Below are 12196 nucleotides of genomic sequence, written 5' to 3'. Positions count from 1 at the left end.
TAACGATATTGTTTTAAAACAATAATATGCATAATATACAACTCCGCAGTTCATAAGAATATCTTACCCTAAATAATAATAATTTATCTATATTATAACACGCCTGATGCCTAATAATAATAATAATATGCGTAATATTATTATGTCATGAGTCATGACAGTGTTCAAAACACTAAATATCGCCCACTGTCCTACTACATTTTATATAACAATATACTCAAGTGAATAGGTATTTTTCAATCTAATAGATTGAGAACTAAATGTCTGCATAGGACTAATCGTTTTCGATCCCGTGATTATACCCCGAACTCGATGACGTAGATTCAAAAACATCAGATTTTTTACCCCGTCGTTTGGAAAATATGAAAACCGTGCCGAGACGATAATTTCGAGTTTACCAGACACGCACGGCTAATCCGAAGTCCGCCACAGTCCGGCGCTCATCTCTTTGTTCCGGTGTACAGGCACATCCCGAGTTTCAGAAACGACGTCGACGACTGATTCTCGGGAATTTTTCTCTCGCTCTCTCGATCGCCGATAGGTGGACGCTGATCGGTCCTACGACAACAACAACTGCGTCTAACAACTGCAGCTAACAACCCCGGCCATCCTCGACTCGGCCGGCGGCGTGGTGGTGGGGGTGGCGGTGGGGAACACCGCGTTGTTGGCATGCCGCCGCCGCAGCCGATGAACCGGACACCCGGCGCGCGGTGCAAGGAGGTTCTCCTTAGGCGGCGGCGGCGGCGGCGACGGCGGCGACGGCGGCGGCAGCATCAGTGGTGACGGCCGACGGGCGCGGGGCGACGGCGGCGTTTCAGTTCGCCTCGTCCGGTCTTCGCGCGTGCACCGTCTCTTCCGCTCCGAGTCGTCGTATATTATTGTGTGCCACTCACACGTTTCCACCGACGTTTTTCAAATATTTACGTTCTTACCGGTGTCTAATCTATTTTTCATTTTCGATACTTTTACTCGTGTCAGCATTACGACGTCGTCGCGATCGCGAGCAGTGAAATAAAATGATATAATATTAAAATATATTATCCATATCACATACTGTTATTATTATTATATTATTATATTGTGTATAGGTAACTCAGTTGCAAAAAAAAAAAATAGTGCCGCCTTCGGATTGTTTATTTTTAGGATTCAGATGTCTGACTGCGTGTTGTGCGTGTGTACCACGTGTTGTAAGTCTTGTCTCACGTCTCGTTTGCGTACGGTCCTTTTTTATTTTTCACGCCGCCTTCTGGCCACCGTGCGTGCAGTGTGACGACTCATAGCTTGAAAACAAACGTAAATATTATTATCATTATTATTGTTATTATTTTCATTTACGTTATAGCTCGAGAGCAGCTTGCTCGCGTGCAGAGCTTTTGACGGCCGCCGCGGTCGTACGGTTTTGCGATATTTTTCGTTTGTTTTTTGGATTACGCGATTATGCATTCGCTGTAATAGGTACGTCGTGTCTGTCTATAGAGATAACGCTCACGATAATTTATACAGGTTATACAGTTATAATATAGATATAAATATTATTATTATATAAATATATATAAATACTATTACTTATACCTAGGTATTATTGTTTTATGATCGAAGTCATAATTGGATAATAATATTATTGTTACACGTATATAACAAAAATATTATCTATATGGTGAAAATTAATGAATTACCTATTTATGTCAAATTAATGACTATACTATTACCTACCTAATAATAATTATTAAATTATGATATCTATCAACCTGTTGTATTTTTTTCAACTACTTGACTGCCGTTTATAGTGTGTAGTGGTGACACAGGGGAACCTAAGGTTAAAACGAGACACCTAATATTTAAAGCTTTGTGCCTACTATTTAGATTTTTTTGATCATAAATAATATTAAACACAAGTAAATTATTCCTTAATTTTAATTTGGTTCTTTTAATGTTTAAAGAATATAAATAATTGCATTATTGTAATAAAAAAAAGTAATCCGTCATATATCTTACACTATAAGGTAAGATGAGACACAGATTTCTAACACACTATTCTAATACCTGATCATACAATTTTCTAATTATACACAATAGGTACCACACAATTATAAAACGAACGTGTATTTTAATAAAAAATAAATTTTTCTAATTAAAATTTATAAAATAATAAACACAATATTTGATATTTATTAATGACTATAATTGTCTAATTACGACCTACATAAACTAATTATCTTTAATTGCACAGTTGAACAATCCATTCATTTTTAATATGATATAAGACTAAATTACAACAGTGTATAAATATATAAGAAAAGTTAGACTTCAATTAATTAATTATGAATCAATTTGTTATTCTTACCTTAAAATAATGTAGAAATGTTCACTAAATAATTTTCCGAGAGAGGAAAATAGAAAAACACTGATATTAATATCATATAATAATAATAATTGTTTATTCAAATTAATAAAAATGGACAAGCGCCCAATAGTACAAGTATTAGATAATTTGTTACAGTAAATTAATATATATATGTACATATTGTATATGCTATATTGTATTACAATAAACTTCTTAATATTAATAAGTTAGAATATAAACCAAATGTAATGTAAAAGACAGTATTACATATTATTGTTAATTAAGTATATTTTATGAATTAAGACTAATGGAGTAAAGAAGAAATCAACATCGGGAGCCAATTTATTACACAAGGGCACAAGGCTCTTGGAATATTGGAGAGTTTTTTAAAAATAATTTTTGGTTTGTGGTGGCAAGTAGAACATGGGAGTGGTTTAATTATTATAGGCTGGAATGTTAAATTGAATATTTTGTAATAAATAAGGGGAATCAATGTTGTTATTTATTAATTTATATAGAAAAAATATGTCAGCCTAATCTCGTCTAGAAACTAGAGTAGAAAGGTTTAGAAGAAATCTTATTGACGAAAAATCATGTTGGATAACAGCTATATAGAATTTGACCGCTATGAACTTTAAAAATCGGTTTTAAACACTTTCAATAGGGTCGATGTTTGATTTAGTATAAGGACTTCGATAGGGAATCCATACTCTACGCTCAATTTAACCAAAGCACATTACAGTAACTTAAAAGATTCCACATTCTTAAAATCAGACGAGTGGTGTTTAACAAGGCCTAATACACGGAGAGAATTTTTTTTACTTTAAACTCGATGTGTTCCTGAAAATTTAAATTATGGGTTATGGTTATACCAAGGTCTTTAATGGAAGATACTGAGAGAAGATACTGAGATGGAAGATACTAAGTTTATTATTGTTGATAAAATATATATATATATATACCGTGTGTCCCAAAAAACAGGGGCCACTTTACCACTCATTACCATGTAAACATTTTTCAATTCTGTTTGCGGGACATTAAACTAGACGAATGGATCGTACATTTCTATGACTTACAATGTTTTTAACTCGTGTATCTTGCGCATAAAACTTACATTTTTTTAAATGGCAACCTGTAATTTAAATACCATATTCGGGTTCATCGATTTTTTTCAAGCCATTTTGATGCATCAACTTGTGTCTTAAACCCAAAATTGACTAAACTAGAGCTAATTAGAATTAAAAAAAATTAAAAATGTAATTTAATTAATTTTTTTTTCTAACTGTATGTACTTATTTTTTTATTCTAAACACCATGAAACAAACAATCAAAATTATTATTATTAAACTAATTAACTATTTACTATATATCTTATTTTATTATTACACATTATGAAAATGCATATGGTCTTAATTGGCTGAAACCAAAAGAGAAGAAGTGTATTTTTGTTTCCATCAGAATTATAATTAAGTACCCATCTATTAAAAGAATAATGAGCATTGATGTTTCTAGTTTTGTAATCTACCTATAACTATTAAAATGTCATTAGCTATTTTTATGTTAGGTATTATGGAACTCATTATCAGAGTCATGTGTCAATAGTAAATAGTTGATTAGTTTACTAATAATAATTTTGATTGTTTGTTTCATGGTGTTTAGAATAAAAAAATAAGTACATACAGTTAGAAAAAAAAATTAATTTAATTTAATTTTTTAATTTTTTAAATTCTACTTAGCTCTAGTTTATTCAATTTTGGGTTTAGGACACAAGTTGATACATCAAAATGGCTTGAAAAAAATCGATGAACCCGAATATGGTATTTAAATTACAGGTTGCCATTTAAAAAAATGTAAGTTTTATTGCGCATGCGCAAGATACACGAGTTAAAAACATTGTAAGTCATAGAAATTTACGATTCATTCGTCTAGTTTAATGTCCCGCAAACAGAATTGAAAAATGTTTACATGGTAATGAGTGGTAAAGTGGCCCCTGTTTTTTGGGACACACGGTTATGTATCTATTGAGCACACGAGATCTATAAAAGTACATCGAATAACATTATAAATGTTTAGGCTCAAGTCTCAAGCCTGGCACCAATTATATAAGATATTTAATTACTCTTGATAAATTAAATGGTAGTTTATAATGCTTTAAACATTCTTAGTGTATGAAAAGTAATTTTATATGTGAGACTTAAGCCCCCAAAATTCAAAGGTTAGTTACGCCTATATTTTTGAAGTTATATAGTTATTGGTAGTTAAATATTTATAGTTTACTAAATTACATATGGAATGTAAAGTTTATACAACGCCTAACTTTATTAATAAATAGTAAAACATTCAAATTATTTATTCAATAAACTTTGTTTTAGCATTTTTAACAAAAATAATTAATTTGTTATCATTATAAATTGTATTTACTAGACGATGTTTATTAACCGGACTCATAAGTTACATCTGTAGACTATAATAGTGCACAGAACAAAGTATAGTTTAAAGTATGATAGTGAGTTGCAGTGGCGAATTCAGATCGGTGATTATAGATATGTTGTATATATATTATGTAATATTTATTATATTACCTATACTACATAGACTATTATAATAGTTGTACCTACTATATCATAAATTATTTCTGCTACCTAGGTATGTATTGTAATGAAATAACTAATTTTTTTTTTATACGCCCATATGAACAACAATATTATATTTATAAGCTTTTTCTAAAAAAAAAATTGGCATATGCTTAACATTCCATATTATAATTATTGTTATCATGGTTCTGATGGTAATATTTTTGATGCACCTACTTACCTATTTTACCTACGCAATAAGTAAATTTGATGAATGATGAATATAATATAACAACAATAACATAATGACTTGACAAGTTTGGCTATCCAATGATAGAGCTATTCAGAACTAATTAATTATTTAATTGATTTGAGAAACCTATTAGTTTAAGAGATGTTGACACCGTTGCATTTTATGACGCGTTGGAGGATTGTTGGAGAGTGATAAGTGGTAGTGGGAGATATCCAAAAATAATAAGTGTTACTGAGGATATTTCTGTGGACTATTATAAGTACCAACAATGGCTGTATTTAGTTCAAAGTTTAAAGAAACTAGATAAAAAACACCCCCATGTTCACAGTATACATCAATATATCACCAATATATAATAAGAGGGTCACATATATTTACATTTTTTTTGTCAGTTTTTGGGCGATGCAAAAAAAATTGTCGGACACTTAAAGCAACAAAAAAAGTTTGAATTTCTATTTCGAGGGTTATTACTTGTAGTAAATTGAATCTATAGTTTAGAAATCTGGGAGTCCAAAGCAAAAAAGGTGGGTAAGTGAATGTCGATCTGCTGTACAGTAGGTTACAAGTGGGTCACTGTAATGGATGGTGTTAAATTTGAATTCAATGATATAATATCATTGTATAAGAAAAACGATTCTGAGCGAAAACAGTCAGTCAGCCTATGATATTACTAAGTATATTTGATGATAATATTGTGAATAAAGTAATTTATATATTTACTTATGTACGTAGAACCTTGTTTTAAATTTTCAATCCTTAGCTACAAAAGTTGAACATTTTATAAATTTTCAACTACAAAATAATTATTACATTTTAAATTTGATAAATTTTGTCAACATTTGAACTTTAAATGCTTATAAAAAAAAACTGTGCCTATGTATTTTCAATATTTTTCAAATGCTATTGTAACAATATATCAGGAGCCTTGCATAAAAGTTTTTCTACCCAACAAATAAAATTGAATTGATATTTATAGAAAATAAACTAAAAAAATTGAGAACTGACAATTTCCGTAAACAGCTCAAAAAGAGTAAAAATTATTTTCAAAATTTTATCGTGTTTAGAAAATTCTAATATAAACATTCAGTGAAATTTTCAAGTATCTACAGTCATACGTTTTTTAATTACAACAAAATAAGAAAATCGTTACACGAGTAATCGAGTGAATATCAAATGTTGTAAAAATATGAATTTTAAACGCTCATAAAAATTTAATTTGATTTTCTTGTAGACATTTTTTTTTTTTTGACAAAGGTAGACAAACTTATGGATAATCTTGTATTACATTTTCAAATCTTAGATTTAAAAAGAAAAATTTTTATGAATACTCAACTCAAAATAATTTGCTAATTTTCGTGATTTTTCCGTATTTTGTCAAAATTTGAACTTTAAATGCTTATAAATAAAAACTGTGACTAAGGATTTTAATATTTTTCATCTGCCTTTGAAACAATAACCTAGGCTAGGAGCCTTCTATTAAATTTTCAAGCTTTTTTACTTAAAAGATAAAATTTTATTGATATTTATAGAAAAAAAAACTAAAAAAATTGAAAACTGACAATGTCCGTAAACAGCTCAAAAAGAGTCAAAATATTTTCAAAATTTTATGGTGTATAGAAAATGCTAATATAAACATTCAGTCAAAATTTCATGTCCCTACGGTCATTTGTTTTAGAGTTACACCAAAAACCAAAATCGATTTTCTCGAAAACAGATTTTGCGTAAAAATTCCCGTTTTTCCTTAATTTTTCTTTTGTTTTTCACGTCGCTTTTTAAAACTACTGAGAAATTTTTACTTTTGACCCCCCAAAGTACCAACTAGATTAACTTTCCTATCAGAAAAGTTACTGTTGAAGAAAATCCAAGCACTTTTACTGTCCTAAAAGGTGATGACAGACACAAAAAAAAACACACATCATTGTAAAGTCAGTACATTCATTGCTACGGTCAGAATCTAAAATGTCTAGTTCATTTATAAAATAATCGGGAAAAATAGGAATTTCTACGCAAAACCAATTTGTGATAAAATCGATTTTTTTTTGTTATTACTCATATATTATGATATTATAAGTAAATATCAAACTATAAGGACTTGAAAGTTTTTCAGTATAATCTTACTACCGATAATTACTAGACTCGAGTTGGCTTTTTTGTTGCTATTTATAGGTATGTTAAATGTTTGACTTTTTTTCTTTTGATTTATGTAGGTAGGTATTATAAAACGACTCATCATAGTCATTACATTTTTTTTAAATTATATTACACTCTAATGAGTCAATTTATGGTAAATAATTATTAATCACACAACATTCACCAAATTGTATATGTGTTGCTAAAACAACACATAGGCCATAGGATAACCGGCCGCCAATGGTGAGGGAGAATATAAGAAAACAATAGAATATTAGCGGTATAGTAGTTCGGTGTAAAATGTAACACCAATAATAATTTTTAACCATTTCCATTTTCAAATTGTCGTGAAGGTTGTCTGCGAGGGTATGACTATACCAAGACTCAAAAGGCAGGTGCTTTGATACAAAATATAGTGATATATTAAAAGCTTGTATGGTACCAATTTATTAAGATAATTTGCATGCAACTATGACTTTTGACTAGTTTTAAGTTCAAATGGGTCACAATAGGGATTTATATAATATTGATTTTTATGGCTGGAAATTTGAAAGTTTATATTAAAACTTTAAGTATTGGGTGAAGCATATGTAGACTGTTATTGAGTACCTATATATTACGTTTGGGTCATAACCTATCCATAGGTGTATGGCTCGAGAGATCAGGCGTAGGTGTCTGAATTCGTGTATGTTAGTGTATAATATAGGTACAACATTCTTTATATACATGTATAACTGCATAATTGATGTATCATTTGTTTTGAAACCAATTACAGCTATCATGCATGTTGAAATCATTCACAAGCATTTGTTTATAACTTATGTTCACCAGAATACCCAAAACATTTTTGAGAACTTTATACGTTTACCACCAGTAAAAACACGGGTTACAATTTTACATATTGACCAGAATACTGATTAATTGTTTCATTAAAATATCTTATACGTGGTCTAATCTATTTTGATATTTATGGACAATGTTATGAAGTAAAGGTCCAGGTAAAGGTTAGAAGTTATGAATATTAATTAATAATAATTTTTTTTTACATCTAATGATAACTTTTCAAAACACTGTATAGGTATTAAGTAGTGTTAATTACGCGTATTCATCATAATATTTAGAGTATACCTATAAATGTATTATATATTTATGACATAGTTATTATAAAGTTCATTGTTGACTAAAGTACGTCACATGATCTAATTTGTTCAATTACCCGTATGAGGAAACTCGGCCATTACCACATTAATTAACCAAGTATCGTGGGACTCGCTGTATGGTAATATACGAAATATAATGTAATGAATAAAATATGTTAATAGATTCTCAAATGTTCAATGATTTTCCGTCTCAAATATTATTATAATTTTAACCAACTGCTGTACGCACTTGTCCGGAGTATTTTTGAATTCAGAATACACATTTACGTCCTATAACGAACAACCGGTTTTCAGATATTTTAACCCAAACTTGGTTTAGACCCCTGATTAAATATTATATGCCAACACTGTCCTTTCGTACATTTTCAGTAATGTTTATTTTATTTATTTATCCGTTTGTTGTAGGTAAACATTTTATTCAACTACAATAATAAGTATAATAAGTACTAAATAAAATATTTATGGATCATGTTTATTAATGATATGGATATTATTTTTATATTTTTATATTATTTATTATTACAATATTATTTGTATTTTCTAGGGCTTAATATGTATTCATAGCTTAACAAATTTAAATAATCTTTATCAAATTAATAATTTAAATATGTAGGTACATAGGTATAGTATATAATATTATATAGGTACCCACATTTAACATCTACAATTCATAACTTACTATAGTAAAACATATTTGTAACTTAAAATTATTGCTAAGAATTTATTGATTTATTAAATTTTTATTGTGCTAATTTGACTTATTTTAAAGCAACAATAACTTCTTTTTCTATTCTATTGGAACCAAATGTTTGATTTAAATTTCCTTGCCAAAAACATATTTTGTTGTAAAATTAAATATGTTTTTTTTACGATATATTCTTGCAGAATGTTTTATTTATATTAATAAGTTATAGGTACCTGCATGACTTAATAATATGAATTGAAAAATAGTTGTTTACCTTAGGCCATTTTTTTGTATTTATCGAAATTGTGTTTAATATTACATGCTGATATATATAGCTTACATTGTTGACGTTTTATAACGTTGGTTAATTTTATACATTGTAAATAAAATACTTACTACAAAGGTTGTACGTACAACATTTTAATAACCACATATAGTTTTACTTTAAATAAATATCTCAAAGTAAAAAATCCTTATCAGGTATTTTAAATATTTAATTTTAGATACTCTTTGTATTTCGTTCAAAGAATCCATAAATATAAATTCTAGCATTTTTCACATGATTATTCCGCCAGTAAATATTTTTTTATAATTTAAGTACAGGTGTCTAGAGAGTCACTGTAATAGATCAATAGATGTGTTAAATTTCAATTCAATAATCATTGTATACGAAAATCGATTCTGAACAAAGACGATCTGTCAGCCTATAATATTACTAAGTAAACTATTATTGTGAGTAAAGTATTTTATTTTACTATTAGGCCTTTTTACTAAGTTAGGTGAAATTAATTCTTGCTAAAAAAATTGCATTTAAAAATGTCGTTGTGTGTGTACTGTATACAATACAATAAAGTAGGTACTCTTAAGTACCCACGAATAATATTTTTAAATTATAAGAATTTAATTTTTGAAAAAATTTGAACATAAAATTTCTGTAAAAAAGAACGGTGTTTATATATTTTTTGGTTACAGTATGTACTATTTATCAAAATCCTTTTTTTAAATTTTCAATTCTTAGGTATAAAAATTGAATATTTTATAATTTTCAAACTACAAAATAATAAACAAATTATCTAGATTATGATGAATTTCGTAAAAATTTGAACTTTAAATGCCTATAAAAAAGTCCTGTCTATGTATTTTTAATAGTTTCCAACTGCTATTATGTAAGCTTATGAAGAATTTTATATTAAATGATCAAGCTTTACGACCCGTTGAATAGCATTTGATTGACATTTAAAGAATAAAAAACTAAAGAAATTTAAAATGTCTATAAATATCCCAAAACGAGTCAAAGTATTTTAAAAATTGTATCATGTTTATAAAATGATAAAATAACATTTGATGAAAATTTAAAGTATCTACGATTATTAGTTTTCGAATAACAACAACATAAGAATATCGTTGTATGAAATTTACGGGTGAATATCCAATATGTCTAACTTCAAACGCTCAAAAAAGTATTTACACTTTCCGGTAAAGTTTTTATTCTGTTAAATGTAAAAAAATTTAAGGGGAATCTTGTATTCAATTTCGAAAAGGCAATGAATGACACAAACAAAAAAAACCACACATCGTTGTAAAATCATACAATCATCGTTCCGCTTAGAATCCAAATATTTATTATTAGGGATAGGATATTCAATAAAAAATCGTAAAATATGCATTTTATTTACCTACCAAAATATACAAAAACAATATTTTTTTTATTTGTACGTAAAATTTAATATTTTTTACAAAAACATCAGAAAATAATTAAAACGGAAACTATTAAATTATAATTATTATTTACAATATAGAATTATTATTTATTGTTAGTAGTTATTATTACATTGAATATTGCTGTTATGATATTTTCTTTCAAATTTTGAAACACGATTGACCCGTGTTTAGTACTAAGAATGGATTTATATTGACTACAACTTGTTTACTAATGAAATAAATAAATAATGTGAAGGTAATCCTATCAACCGTCTGACCAAGATAATATTATATGATAAATTGACGACAATTCGACAAGTAACTCAATAATTGTTGACGTTCATTAAATAAATACCATTTTAAATTCATAAGATTTTTAAAAATTTAATTATGTAATTATATGCATTATGTTCAAATATGCAAAAATATGGGGGGAAAAAGTTGTTCTATTTAGTCAAGAATAATCTAAATCTTGGAAATATCTGACAACCAATCAATTTGGACTAAAAAAAAAAATAAGCAAATGCATCGAAATCCTAGCCCTAATTATTATAGATGAGTCGCGCTTAACAAGGTTCCTATGTATATTGAACAATAAAATTCTACTAGGTACCTATATTTATTATTATATTATATTATATTGCATTATAATATAATATTATAAGCTATACTATATTGATACGCGGTATCAAAGAAATACATGGATCGTTTGAAGTTCGTAATTTTTCTCTTCTCTGATTTTATTATCAAATCCAGGTTTTTATTAAAAATATTAGTTTTTTTAATTGAGTTTTATTTGCCTCACTAATGTTTTAAATACCTATACCGATATTGAGTCTTTGTATCTACCTAATTAAAATTAGGTTGTTATATTTTATCTCATGTTTACCTATTATGTAATAATATTAAATTATAAGTGTCGAGCTATAATAGTTTTAAACTGAAAACTAATAAAAAATAAAAAAAAAATTGAATTTTACAAAATTTGTTTTGTGTGACGACTATATTATTATAATCAATGAAATTGACGGCTTTATACGCTTTCATAACGTCAAAATGAAGTCCCTGAATCTTAATTTTACCAATAATTTTCCATTTTTGTATTATTTAATTATCCTAATTTAATTAAGAATTATACGACTATAATTATCGTTCTAATTATTTACTGTTATACTATGATGAAAAAAATATATATTTATATTATATAAATATTATTTAAGATCTCTTCCAAATATTTATCAATTTAAAATAATTGGATTGTGTAATAACTAATAGAATGTGAATTATGTTACGATTTATAAGTTTACGTGTATTATACTAAAACTAAATATGTTGGTATATACAGTATAT

The 12196-nt window shown here is 27.7% G+C and overlaps 1 protein-coding gene across 2 annotated transcripts in view; it reads left to right on the top strand.

Moving 5' to 3' along the window:
* Positions 1-809: 809 nt before the first annotated feature.
* Positions 810-12196, top strand: part of LOC132952870 (uncharacterized) — a 237206-nt gene continuing 225819 nt past the window's right edge. The window contains exon 1 of one of the 2 annotated variants that reach the window (XM_061025345.1): positions 810-1293. The gene's annotated coding sequence lies outside the window, so the exon portion shown is untranslated. Of the gene's footprint in view, positions 1294-1484; positions 1504-12196 lie in introns of those variants that run through there. The other variant, XM_061025346.1, reaches the window with a different exon arrangement.

This window comes from Metopolophium dirhodum, chromosome 9 (assembly GCF_019925205.1).
Source record: "Metopolophium dirhodum isolate CAU chromosome 9, ASM1992520v1, whole genome shotgun sequence".
Lineage (NCBI taxonomy): Eukaryota > Metazoa > Arthropoda > Insecta > Hemiptera > Aphididae > Metopolophium > Metopolophium dirhodum.
Note: the sequence above shows the minus strand (reverse complement) of the source record. Positions and strands in the feature narration are given on the sequence as shown.